Below are 13,502 nucleotides of genomic sequence, written 5' to 3' on the forward strand. Positions count from 1 at the left end.
CTGATCTAGTCCAACCCCCTGCTCAGGCAGGAAACCCTAGACCATTTTGGACAAATGGCTGTCCAGTCTCTTCTTAAAAACTTCCAGTTTTGGAGCATTCACCGCTTCTGGAGGCAGGTGGTTCCACTGGTTAATTGTTCTCACTGTCAGGAAGTTTCTCCTTAGTTCTAGGTTGCTTCTCTCCTTGATGAGTTTCCCTCTGTTGTTTCTTGTCCTGCCTTCGGGTGCTTTAGAGAATAGCCTGACTCCCTCTTCTTTGGGGCAGCCCCTGAGATACTGAAACACTGCTATCATGTCATGTCATGTTGGGTATAGACATACCCAATTCCAGCAACCATTCCTTATATCTTTTAGCCTCCAGTCCCCTAATCATCTTTGTTGCTCTTCTCTGCACTCTTTCTAGAGTCTCAACATCTTTTTTCACATCATGGTGACCAAAACTGGATGCCGTATTCCAAGTGTGGCCTTACCAAGGCCTTGTAAAGTGGTATTAACACTTCACGAGAAGTATACATATACAGTACATATTAATCACTGTCCAATTTGAATACATAGCGGAAAGAGGAAGCTTGAGTGTTCACAAGGTTGATGCTGCTGTGTGGGAAATAATCCTCTCCCACACTTAAAAAAAGGGTCCCATTTGTGTGTGCAGAAATTGGGGAGAGGGTGATAGCTGGGGGGAGGCAGATTGATGTCCTCAAGAGCGCCTGGTTTTTTTTTTCTTTGCTAGGATCCATCATCAGCAAAGAGACTTTAAGAAATTCGGTCTGAGAGGATGGCAGAGCCGAGTTATATTTCGCTCTCCTCGATACCCCTGTGTGAATTCCATTAGCGTAAATGGGATATAAATGTGTCTGTGGTGAGGGTAAGGTAGACTCGCTGGAAAAGATGAACAGGTGTCTGATCTAGCTAGAATCTGCAGCATTAGAATATGGAATTTGCATACTGAAGCCAGGGTGGGTGGGTGGGGGGGGGGGATGGAGGAAAGAGAAATAGATAATTTTGTGTTTTGGAGGCAAGTTTACTAATACGTTTTGTTTACTCCAGACGCTGCATTTGGCTCAGATGGTTATTCGTTGCGAAGCTGAAATTCCATCCATCCATCCATCCATCCATCTCTACATCCATCTCTCTCTATCAACTGTCTATCATCTGTCTATCATGCCTATCCATCCTTCCACCCACCTATCCATCATCTATTTATCATTTAATCTATGTCATGTTTATCTATCAGTCTCTGCATTATCTATCTATCTATCTATCTATCTATCTATCTATCTATCTATCCTCTCATCTATCATCTCTCTATCATCCCTTTCCATCCTTCCACCCACCCATCCATCATCTATTTATCCATCTATGTCATGTTTATCTATTAGTCTCTCTCTCTGCATTATCTATCTATCTATCTATCTATCTATCTATCTATCTATCTATCTATCTATCTATCTATCTATCTATTCTCTCTCTCATCTATCATCTCTATCATCTCTCTATCATCCCTATCCATCCTTCCACCCACCCATCCATTATCTATTTATCCATGTCATGTTTATCTATTAGTCTCTCTCTCTCTGCATTATCTATCTATCTATCTATCTATCTATCTATCTATCTATCTATCTATTCTCTCTCTCTCATCTATCATCTGTCTATCATTCCTATCCATCCTTCCACCCACCCATCCATCATCTATTTATCTATTTATTGTCTATGTCATGTTTATCTATTAGTCTCTCTCTCTCTCTGCATTATCTATCTATCTATCTATCTATCTATCTATCTATCTATCTATCTATCTATCTATCTATCTATCTAGCTATCTATCTATCCTCTCTCTCATCTAGCATCTGTCTATCATCTCTCTATCATCCCTATCCATCCTTCCACCCACCCACCCATCCATCACCTATTTATCTATTATCTATGTCATGTTTATCTATTAGTCTCTCTCTCTCTTCATTATCTATCTATCTATCTATCTATCTATCTATCTATCTATCTATCTATCTATCTATCTATCTATCTATCTATCTATCTATCTATCTATCTATCTATTAGGGACTTACCACATCTTCATAAGATCATCCAGCCATCATCACGGAAGTGATAAACAGCCTGTTTTATTACCATTCTCTTAGCGAGAATGATCCTTGGATGTCTCTGAATGACATTCTAAGTCCCTAATGTGGAAATGAACTATTTTTCTATCTGCACACGGACACCTACCTTTATCCATCCATCTATCTATTGTGTTATGTTTACTTATTGGGGAAAAAATAATGTATGCCACCACAAAATTCCCATAAACCATTACAGTGAATAATTTCCGAGGCTGATTGCTTTCTGAGCCCCCTCAAAGCCACAGGATTTAAAGGCCTTTGTTTCCCGTAAATCCATCCCAAAGCATTGTGCTTTGACATTAGAGTGTTAATATAATGGCTTCCTTACAGCATTTATGCTGGTGACCCTGGTTGCCCCTTAATTCCAGATTATAAATGAGGTGTGGAATTACTGAGGTGGTATCCCGATAACACACCTTTAATAAATATGTTAATCAACCATCTGCGACATTTCTCTTGATGTCAGGGTGTCAGTGCTTTGTGTTATGCGTGGGATCCTTTGAAGGCTACTCTCTTTGAAGTGACATCTTTAAGTTAAAAGGGACTTATGGGAGAGAAGAGAGAATCCATTAGCCACGAGTTGCTTATACAAAGAAGCACGAACTTGGATGAAAAGCAGAGGAAAGAATCCAGCAGGCATTGAATTAAAACTGTATATTTGAAATTACTTAAGATTCCAGAAACAGCCCTAGTGATAGCCCAGGATAGATAACAGAATAAAAGAGTGGGGAGGGACCTTAGAGGTCATCTAGTCCAACCCCCTACTCAGGCAGGAAATCTTATACCATTCCAGACAAATGGCTGTCCAGTCTCTTCTTAAAAACTTCCAGTGTTGGAGCTTTCACCACTTCTGGAGGCAGGTTGTTCCACGGGTTAATTGTTCTAACTGTCAGGAAGTTTCTCCTTAGTTCCAGGTTGCTTCTCTCCTTGATGAGTTTCCATCTGTTGCTTCTTGGCCTGCCTTCAGGCGCTTTGGAGAATAGCTTGACTCCCTCTTCTTTGGGGCAGCCCCTGAGATACTGGAACTCTGCTATCCTGTCCCCCCTCGTCCTTCTCTTCATTAGATTAGACATATCCAATTCCAGCAATCGTTCCTTATATGTTTTAGCCTCCAGTCTCCTAATCATCTTTGTTGCTCTTCTCTGCACTCTTTCTAGAGTCTCAACATCTGTTTTACATCGTGGTGAACAAAACTGGATGCCGTATTCCAAGTGTGGCCTTACCAAGGCATTGTAAAGTGGTATTAATACTTCTCGTGATCTTGAATCTATCCCTCTGTTAATCCAGCCTAGCATTGTGTGGGCTTTTTTGGCAGCTGCAGCACACGGCTGGCTCCTATTTAGGTGATTGTCCACTAGGACTCTGAGGTCCCTCTCACAGTTTGCTATTGTTATTAATTGTGCTTCCAATATTTCGCGTGATCTTGATTCTATCTCTCTGTTTATACAACCAAAGATTGTATTAGCTTTTTTGGCTGCTGCCGCACACGGCTGGCTCAGGTTCAAGTGATCGTCCACCAAGATCCCTCTTACAGTTACTACTGTTGATCAAGGTACCGTCTATTCCAGGGCTTTTCCACCTTTTCACCCATTGTACCACTTTTAGGATATGGCAACATCCGAGTACCACCAGTCACCTAGCAAGGTGTCAAAAACTTGATGACCCCCCCCAAAAGGAAAAAAGTGATAAAATACAGGTAGTCCTCGACTTACAACAGTTCGCTTAGTGACTCTTAGAAGTTACAATGGCACTGAAAAAAGTGCCCCCCAAGCCACAGCCGAGCAAGACACCTGCCTGCCCGCCCGGCCGCGCTCTTCCTCCTGTCCAAAGTTTTCATTGTTGTGGGCATTTCTGTTGAGGATTGGCAGCGGGGGTGGGGTGGGGGAGTGTTTGGTTTTCATTTCCCCGTTCTGCTGGGTGGTTGCAGCAGGTTTTGGTCCCTTCACATGACCCTGGGACACTGTGACCGTCATAAATATGAATCGGTTGCCAAGCATCTGAATGTAAATCACAAGACCCTGGAGAGGCTGCAACATTCTAGCTGATCGGCGCTTCTTCTGCGCTCAGCAGAAGCACCAGGATCAGCGCCGAGCTCCAGCTGGAGCCTGGCGCTGATCCTGGCGCTTCCACTGAGCCCTGACAGCCCCGAAGAAGCCCCGATCAGCTGGAAAGTGGCACTCATCCTGGCGCTTCCACTGAGCCCCGACAGCCCTGCAGCTCCAGCCGTCTCTCGCTCAGGCTTGTGCGGTGCTGCCACCGGTTCAGCTCATTCCCCTCGCCTGCTACCACTTTTCTAGAATGATGTTGGAAGGGACCTTGGAGGTCATCTAGTCCAACTCCCTGCTCAGGCAGGAAACCCTATACCATTTCGGACAAACGGCTGTCCAGTCTCTTCTTAAAAACTTCCAGTGTTGGAGCATTCGCCGTTTCTGCCTCTATTTCTAGCTTCCTTCCACTAGCTTAAATCTGCTCCGGTCGTTAACCCCAAAAGTAGCCACGAAGACCTTTTAAGCAGAAAAAAAACACACCTTTTGTGTTTTTGTTCGTGACCCACAAAGAGAAGAGAAGGAGTTGAGCAAACGTGCGCGAGAAAGGAGCCACATCGTATAGTTTTCCGTTTTTATTATAGACTTTGTTTTAATCCACATGAATGTTAAAAGAAACTACCACAGAGTTAAATACCTTTCTTTTTTTTTTGTTTTGTTTTTAGTCTGAGTGGTTATATTTATTTTTTTTTTTTTTTTTATTTAATTACACTCAATCGTACATTGTAAAATATTTCCGGAAGAATGATTCACCTTCATTTGTACAGCAAGCAAAGTACTGGGGAAAAACTTGGAAAAAGTTGTGTTTTGCAGTCTCTTTTTAGAAAGAGCCAGATGTGGCTAAGGGCGTTTCCATCAATATGTCCAAGGATGACTCTCTCCCCAGGTCTGCTTATAGACCTCATTCTCCAGAAGAATCGTTCTGCCGAAGGAGAAGGAGAAGAGCTGACATCCCAAATGCGTTTCATAGCATTGGAATCGGAAGCACCGGGAGATCCTATGCCTTGTGGGTCGATCTGGACAGCCACACGGCCTTTCCACAGTTTATATCGCACTCCGGAGTCCTTCTAAAGTCACCCAACCAAACTTTGGTACCATCAAAAAAAGATGCAAGACGTGTTTCCAGGTTTTTAATTTCTCTTTTGGTTCTTAATCAATGGCTACTGCTTTCTCAGGTCTACAGTGGGTCCATAAAGCTTTGAGGCCACGTCGTCAGGAGAGCCGTTTTTATTTCTTCTGTGTTGTGTTTTTTGAATTGCCCGAGGTCCTCCCATTTTCAGTCTTTAGAAACATCCAAACTCAGAGCGATGAGCAGTCTCTGACAAGAGGGTCTTGTGGTCCTGCTAGAGGGACAGAGAAAAAGAAATATTAGAAAACCTTGAGCCCACCGAATGGACCTCGCTACACAGCTAAAGTCCAGCTAGCTGAGCCAACTTTGAGTGGTCTCCAAAACTGAATACAGAATAACAGACCTTGGAAGTGTGGGAGATGAAAAAAATAGCCTCCTTCTCACATAGTAAGATAGGGCTAGAGCAGCGATGGCGAATCTTTTAGAGACCGAGTGCCCAAACTGCAACCCAAAACCCACTTATTTCTCGCCGGGTGCCGGTCAGCTGGGTGCCCGTCAGCTGGGCATGGCCCACTGGGTAGGCGTGGCTGTGGTGGTCATAGCAGACTGGGTGGTTGTGGCCAAATGGCTGTCCAGTTTCTTCTTGAAAACTTCCAGTGTTGGAGCATTCACCGCTTCTGGAGGCAGGTGGTTCCACTGGTTAATTGTTCTGACTGTCAGGAAGTTTCTCCTTAGTTCCAGGTTGCTTCTCTCCTTGGTTAGTTCCCATCCGTTGCTTCTTGTCCTGCCTTCAGGTGCTTTGGAGAAGAGCTTGACTCCCTCTTCTTTGGGGCAGCCCCTGAGATATTGGAAGACTGCTATCCTGTCACCCCTCATCCTTTTCTTTCTTAGACTAGACCAGTGTTTCTCAACCTTGACAATTTTAAGGCATGTGGACTTCAACTCCCAGACTTCAACTCCCAGAATTCCACAGTCAGCATTGCTGGGAGTTGAAGTCCACATGCCTTAAAATTGTCAAGGTTGAGAAACACTGGACCAGACGTACCCAGTTCCTGTTCATTGCACAGTGTAGCCTCCAGTCCCCTAATAATCTTTGTTGCTCTTCTCTGCACTCTTTCTAGAGTCTGAAACATCTTTTTTATATCATACTGAACAAAACCTGGAATTAAGGAGAAACTTCCTGACAGTGAGGACAATTAACCAGTGGAACAGTTTTGCCTTCAGAAATCGCGGGCACTCCATCACTGGAGACTTTTAAGAAGAGACTGGAAGAGTCACTTGTCTGAGATGGTATAGGTTCTCCTCACTGGTGGGATTCAGCTGGTTTGCACCACTTTGGCAGAACCGGTAGCTAATTTTTTGTTGCCCAGGCCCAGAATCGGCATCCACACAGAAAACCGGTTGTTCACATATTTGAATCCCACCCCTGGTTCTCCTGCTTGAGCAGGGGGCTGGACTAGAGTATATTCCAATATCCTATCCTATCCTATCCTATCCTATCCTATCCTATCCTATCCTATCCTATCCTATCCTATCCTATTCTAAAACTGGATGCAGTATTCCAAATGGGATTATACACTAAGCGGGATTATATCAAAAGACTGGACAGCCATTTGTCTGAAATGTTATAGGGTTTCCTGCCTGAGCAGGGGGTTGGACTAGAAGACCTCCAAGGTTCCTTCCAACTCTATTATTATTATTATTATTATTATTATTATTATTATTATTATTATTATTATTATTATTATTATCATCATCATCATCATCATCATCATCATCATCATTATTATTGTCATTGTTGTCACTGTTGTTGTTGTTATTATTGTTATTATTATTGATCATTGCACAGTCAGCTAGACGTTCAGACTGGATTTGGCATTTTTGTCTACCTATCAAGTCCTTCCCAAGGACCTGGGATAGGCAGATGTGGATGTTTGATGGTATTACAGATCTCGTATTACAGATCCTGCCTGAGCAGGGGGTTGGACTAAATGACCTACAAGGTCCCTTCCAACTTTACTACTACTACTACTACCACTACTACTACTACTACTATTATTATTATTATTATTATTATTATTATTATTATTATTACTATTATGGATCATCGCACAGTCAGCCAGAGGTTCAGACTGGATCTGGCCTTTTGTCTACCTATCGAGTCCTTCCCAAGGACCTGGGATAGGCAGATGTGGATGTTTGATGGTATTACAGGTATCGTCGCAGGATGGAAGCAGTTCCTAATAAGGCCGCCTTTTGCAACTGACTAATAGCGAATTTGTCAATGCCAATGGTGTTCAAGTGGTGCTCCAGTTGTTTTGGGATTGCACCCAAGGAGCCTATGACTATTGGTACTACCGTTGCTTGCTTTTGCCACAGTCTTTCTATTTCTATTTGTAGGTCTTTGTATTTTGTTATCTTCTCCAGTTCTTTCTCTTCTATTCTGCTGTCTCCAGGCACTGCCACGTCCACTATCCAGACTTTTTTGTCTTTCTTATCGACAATTGTTAAGTCCGGAGTGTTATATTATTATTATTATTAGTAGTACTTAGACATGAGGCCACCCGAAGATCTTAAAGCTGTAGACAAGGGGGGGGGCGGGGGCCTTAAGCAAAACTCGAGAAGGTGGCAGCCTAATTCCATATTATAGCAATGAAAGATTCACGTCTAGGTCCAAAGTTCATCATCAAGAGTCAAGTCTGTCCTGACAAAATCTTTAGCCGAGGGCTTTTCTTTCCAAACTCCGAAGACAGGGCAGTGAGTGAATAGCTTCCTTTGCTATTGCATTCTCCACATTGCTGAGTCAGCAAAACAGAAAATGACTGCCGGTCAAATCCCAGCGTTTCTGGAGAGATTGAGGGTTGAAACGCGCAGAATTGTGACAGCGCCTTTCATTTCAGCTCCCGGGCAGAAGAGCGATGGATTTCATCCTGACTGTTCAGCAGGACCACTCAAAACAGTGGATTTATTCCCCCACCCCACCCCACCTCATTCTTCGCTGTCCTACATTGCAGGCAATAAGAAGGAAATACGGTCGGGCCAACGTCTGAAGCAGTGGTTCTCAACCTTTTTAATGCCGCGATCCCCAACCGGTCGTAAGTCGAGGACTACTCAACCGGTCGTAAGTTGAGGACTACTCAACTGGTGCAGCACCGTTGGCAGACTGGGACTTTTGGCAGGCTCAGCAGGGCAGAGACAGCCTGGACAATTCCTGTTGGCTTTTGAAAGCCAATAGAATTAGACTCTATTCAAGAGAGTCTTTTCTATTGGCTTTCAAAAGCCAATAGAATAAAAGGGAGGAGCACAGCTAAGGAAAAGGGGGAAAAAATGGCGGACTGCGTTGTTTGGCGACCCCCGTGAAATGATCGTTCGACCCCAAATGGGGTCCCGACCCACAGGTTGAGAACCACTGGTCTGAAGCCACTTTTTTTTCCTTGAATCCGTTTAAAACAAACGCTGCAGTAGGTCGCTGGAGACTCAGTCATCCAGGCCAAAAGCATCTCAAAAGGTTAAATCACGGCGGGCGACTGAGCCGAAGTTTGTTCATCTGAGATGTTTTGTTACTCCTCCGAGTAACTTCGTCAGTCAAAATAAAAAAATAAAATTAGTCAGAGAGCTGTTGGCATGTACTGTCTAGAGGGATTCTCAGTCAACCATGTCATGGTTATCCCAAGAGCGCTTTTTTCACGAGGCAACTGGACTTCCTTGTTTTTCTTCGAAGACGTTTCGCTTCTCATCCCAAGAAGCTTCTTCAGCTCTGACTGGATGGTGAGGAATGGAAGGATTTATACTCCTTGCAGACAGCTGGTCATTTGCATCCTTTTAGAGAGTCATGGAGGCCACTTGGAGATTTATCTCTGTGTCCTCAGGGTCACCTGAGTGGTACAAATGGGTGTGGAGCCTTTTCTTTAAGACGTTTCCCTTCCCATCCAAGAAGCTTCTTCAGCTCTGACTGGATGGTGGGGAATGGAAGGATTGATACTCCTTGCAGACTGCTGGTCATTTGCATCCTTTTTAGAGAGTCGTTGAGGCCAGTTGGAGGTTTCTCTCTGTGTCCTCGGGGTCGCCTGAGTGGTGCAAATGGGAGTGGAGCCTTCTTGGGACCACGGAAAGGACCGAGAAGGCCCCACCGCCCTTTGCACTACTCAGGTGACCAAAGACAACACAGATAAGCCTCCAAGTCCAACGTTATGATATTTTTTGCCATGCTCGTTAAATGAATCCAGCTTCCCCCATTGAGTTTGTTAGAAGCCAGTTCTTGTTACGGTTGCGGTACACCATGCTTTGTTAAAAAGTCCATAACCATGTACCAGTAATCAGGAACTACTAAGATTCAACTTTTAATTGTCTTAGGGATTGAAAGGGTATGTGGGATTCCCACATGCCATTCCCCCGTACCTTTATGGGGATGAACTTGGAAAACAGGGGGAAGCATCTGTCTAGGAAATGATCAAATATGACATATCATGAACGGTTGCAGAAGCTGGATATGTCTAGTCTAACAAAGAGAAGGACTGGGGGGGGGGGACATGATAGCAGTGTTCCAATATCTAAAAGACTGCTACAAAGAAGGGGAGGTGTCAAACTATTCTGCCCTAAAGAAGAGGGAGTCAAGCTCTTCTCCAAAGCCCCTGAAGGCAGGACAAGAAGCAATGGATGGAAACTCATCAAGGAGAGAAGCAAGCTAGAATTAAGGAGAAACTTCCTGACAGTGAGAACAATTAACCAGTGGAACAACCCGCCTCCAGAAGCGGTGAATGCTCCAACATGGGAAGTTTTTAAGAAGAGACTGGACAGCCATTTGTTCGAAATGGGATAAGGTCTATTCAGTAATTCCATTCCATTCTGTTCTGTTCTCTATTCTCTATTCTCCATTCTGTTCCATTCTACTCCACTCATTTTCATCTATTCTATTCTATTCTATTCTATTCTATTCTATTCTATTCTATTCTATTCTATTCTATTCTATTCTATTCTATTCTATTCTATTCCATTCCACATTCTATTCTATTCATTCTATTCTATTCTATTCTATTCTATTCTATTCTATTCTATTCTATTCTATTCTATTCTATTCTATTCTATTCTATTCATTCCATTCCATTCCATTCCATTCCACATTCCATTCCATTCCACATTCTATTCTATTCTATTCTATTCTATTCTATTCTATTCTATTCTATTCTATTCTATTCTATTCTATTCTCTTACGAGCTCACCTTTTAGCTTTTGCTGAGATGTGTGCCAAGTTTTTCTTTCCTGATCAAGCTTGCTGCATAGGGGATCTGAAAGAAAACAGAGGAACATCTCATTCAGCACCAAAAGGCACATTAAAACACAGTAGAGGTTTGCATCCAAAAATCCTGCCAGACAGGCAATCCTACCTATTATGTAGACCATAAGACTGATGTGGATAAGAGTAATGTGCGCGGATTTCATTTAAAATGAGTAAATATATAATCGAACAAAAGGGGTAGTCTTGTAGAAAATTATCCTTTACTAAAGTAAAAACAGCAGGGTGCAAAATGTCATTGAGTATTGTAGGCAACTTTACCCCCTGTGGACTTCACCTCCCACAATTCCTGAGCCAGTCATGCTGGCTCAGGAATTCTGGGAGTTGAAGTCCAAATGTCTTAAACTTGCTGAGGTGGGGACACATTGCAATAAATCAATCTGTATTTTTTTTTTTTGCTCCCATCTACCAAGAGGGTAGTTGGGTGCTATGGTGACTCAGGAATTCTGGGAGTTGAAGTCCATATTGCGTCAAGGGGGCTACAGAGGCTCCACCTTGTAGTACAACAGAGTACTTCAAGTTTTAACTTTTAGATCAGTGTTTCTCAACCTTGACAATTTTAAGGCATGTGGACTTCAACTCCCAGAATTCCACAGCCAGCAATGCTGGCTGTGGAATTCTGGGAGTTGAAGTCCACATGCCTTAAAATTGTCAAGGTTGAGAAACGCTGTAATTTAGATGATTCTGGACATATCAAGAACCTTTTCAAAGCAAAGTGTTCCCTCTCCCCACCCCTCACAAATCTGTTTAAAGCGGATTTATGATCCTCTTCTCATCTGCCACTTTCAACGTTTCAGATAACACACTATCAATCAGTGTTTCTCCACCTCATGCAAGTTTTAAGGAGTGTGGACGTCAACTCCCAGAATTCCCCAGCCGGCATTCTGGGGAATTCTGGGAATCGAAGTCCACATCCGGGAGTTAAAGTCCGCATCCTATCATCCCAACTCACCACGGCAACCAGATCTAGGCTGCAAGACTCTGCACAGCCACTAGATGGCAGCAGCGCATCTGAGTTCCCAATTTTTGTACCCCCCCCCCCTTGATTGTAATGCAGACTGGATTTCTGCAGCAGGGGTTAGACTAGAATAGAGCTGGAAAGGGACCTGGGAGGTCTTCTAGTCCAGCCCCCTGCTCAAGCAGGAGAACCTATGCCATCTCAGACAAGTGACTGTGACGATAGACTTCCTTCTTTTCCGCTAGATGCGGGAGGAAATAAACAGCAATCATGCTTCCACTTTTCTACGCTGTTCCCACAATTTGCTCAACTGGATGTGTGTGTGTGTGTGTGTGTGTGTGTGTGTGTGTGTGTGTGTGTGTGTGTGTTAAGCTTCTGTGCATGGGTCTCTTCACTGAAAAAGCAAATATATGAGCAATTACTTTGGTGGGTCATTGCACAAAGCACTGTTTTAACATAGGGGTCTTCCAACTTGGCCCTTTGATGACTTGTAGACTTCAACTCCCAGAATTCCTCAGCCAGGCACAGGTGCCTGGCTGAGGGATTCTGGGAGATGAAGTCCACAGTCATCACAGGGCCCAGTTGGAAGAACCCTGTGTTATATATAGCATTTCCTGATGTAAAAAGTAGTTGAGGAGTGGCGCAGACCTGGTGGATTATTCCTTCAATGAAGAATATAAAGAATATAAGCCGTTTCTTGGGTTTGCAGATTCCTCCATTGGACCTAAATGTTCTCCTTTGCCCTTTCTGGCCCATTTTATTGCTCTAAATGCAGAGATAGATTGCCTTGTAACAATAATGAAACACGATTATGACCTGTCGTGTAATAAAGACTTTTATAATATGCATTGTCGATCATTTGGCTGAGATGAATCTTGTTGAGATTTCTGGACCACGGGAAAGAGCAATGAATGATCTGTGGAAAATGAAGGAATTCTCCAGTTGGTTTTTGAAATACTTTGTGCCACAGAGAGAGTAGGGTTTAAAACAGGGGTCTTCCAACTTGGCCCTTTTATGACTGGTGGACTTCAGCTCCCAGAATTCCTCAGCCAGGCACACGTGCCTGGCTGAGGAATTCTGGGAGCTGAAGTCCACCAGTCATAAAAAGGCCAGGTTGGAAGACCCCTGTGCTAGAGGGTGCAGTAAAAAAAGTAAGCAGGCAAGGGTGCTGGGAGACTGGGATGCCTATTCCATCACCTTGACAAGAAGTGACATGGATGTGTGGGTGGGAAGTTGTTCTCTGTGTGGGCAATAAAAAATTAGCTACCGGTTCTGCTGAACTGGTGCCAACCGGCTAAATCCCACCACTGCTTATAACCATCATGATGTACAATGGAAATTCTGGACTGTGTTAAGGCCGTTAAGTTGAGGGTTAATTGTAGTGGTTTAGGCACCAGCCTAGAAATGAGAAGACCCGTAAGTTTTAGTCCCACTTTATGCACGAAGCCAGCTGAATGATTTTGGGCCAGCCTCTCTTTCACAGCCCTTAAAAGCAGGCAATGGCAAACTCCTTCTGCAAAGGTGGCCCAGAAAAATGGCAGGCAGTTGCCAGGAGTAATGCAAAGGCAGAAAATAATTAAAGTCACACTAACGCCAAAATAAAAATAAAAATAAAAAATAAACCCCAAATTCCTTTGTTCCAACCAGGGCAAATAGTCACAGATATCAGAATGAGTGCATTTTTAATCCAGAGCCACTCCGCAGAGTATCTTACAATTTGTAATTGCTGAACCATTTCTTCTCGGTAGGCCAGCTCCCGCTTCATCTGATCTTGAAAATTATCTGCGCAAAAAAAAAGGACAAAAAAAGAGAAAAAGTACATGAATAGTTTTCTTGTTAATCACTGCCAATTCAATTCCCCCCCCCCCGCCCCAAAAAAGCTGCAGTTTGTTACTCTCTGGTAATTTTGCATTGAAAAAAAAATTGGTTACTGAAAAAAAAGCAGACCTGAATGTGCAGAGGTGTTAACCTTACATGAAACGAAGCATTTAAGCAATTATCCTTGGTCTATATA

The 13,502-nt window shown here is 43.4% G+C and overlaps 1 long non-coding RNA gene across 1 annotated transcript; it reads right to left on the reverse strand.

The window, feature by feature from the left end:
* Positions 1-4,725: 4,725 nt before the first annotated feature.
* Positions 4,726-13,270, reverse strand: LOC120316023. Its single transcript, XR_005558844.1, has 3 exons — positions 13,203-13,270; positions 10,457-10,522; positions 4,726-5,511 (listed from the first exon to the last, which is right to left on the reverse strand). It is a non-coding gene; the product is annotated as an uncharacterized LOC120316023 (long non-coding RNA).
* Between the last annotated feature and the right edge of the window lie 232 nt (positions 13,271-13,502).

Source organism: Crotalus tigris, unplaced genomic scaffold (assembly GCF_016545835.1).
Source record: "Crotalus tigris isolate CLP2741 ecotype Arizona unplaced genomic scaffold, ASM1654583v1 scf7180000019204.250258, whole genome shotgun sequence".
NCBI lineage: Eukaryota > Metazoa > Chordata > Lepidosauria > Squamata > Viperidae > Crotalus > Crotalus tigris.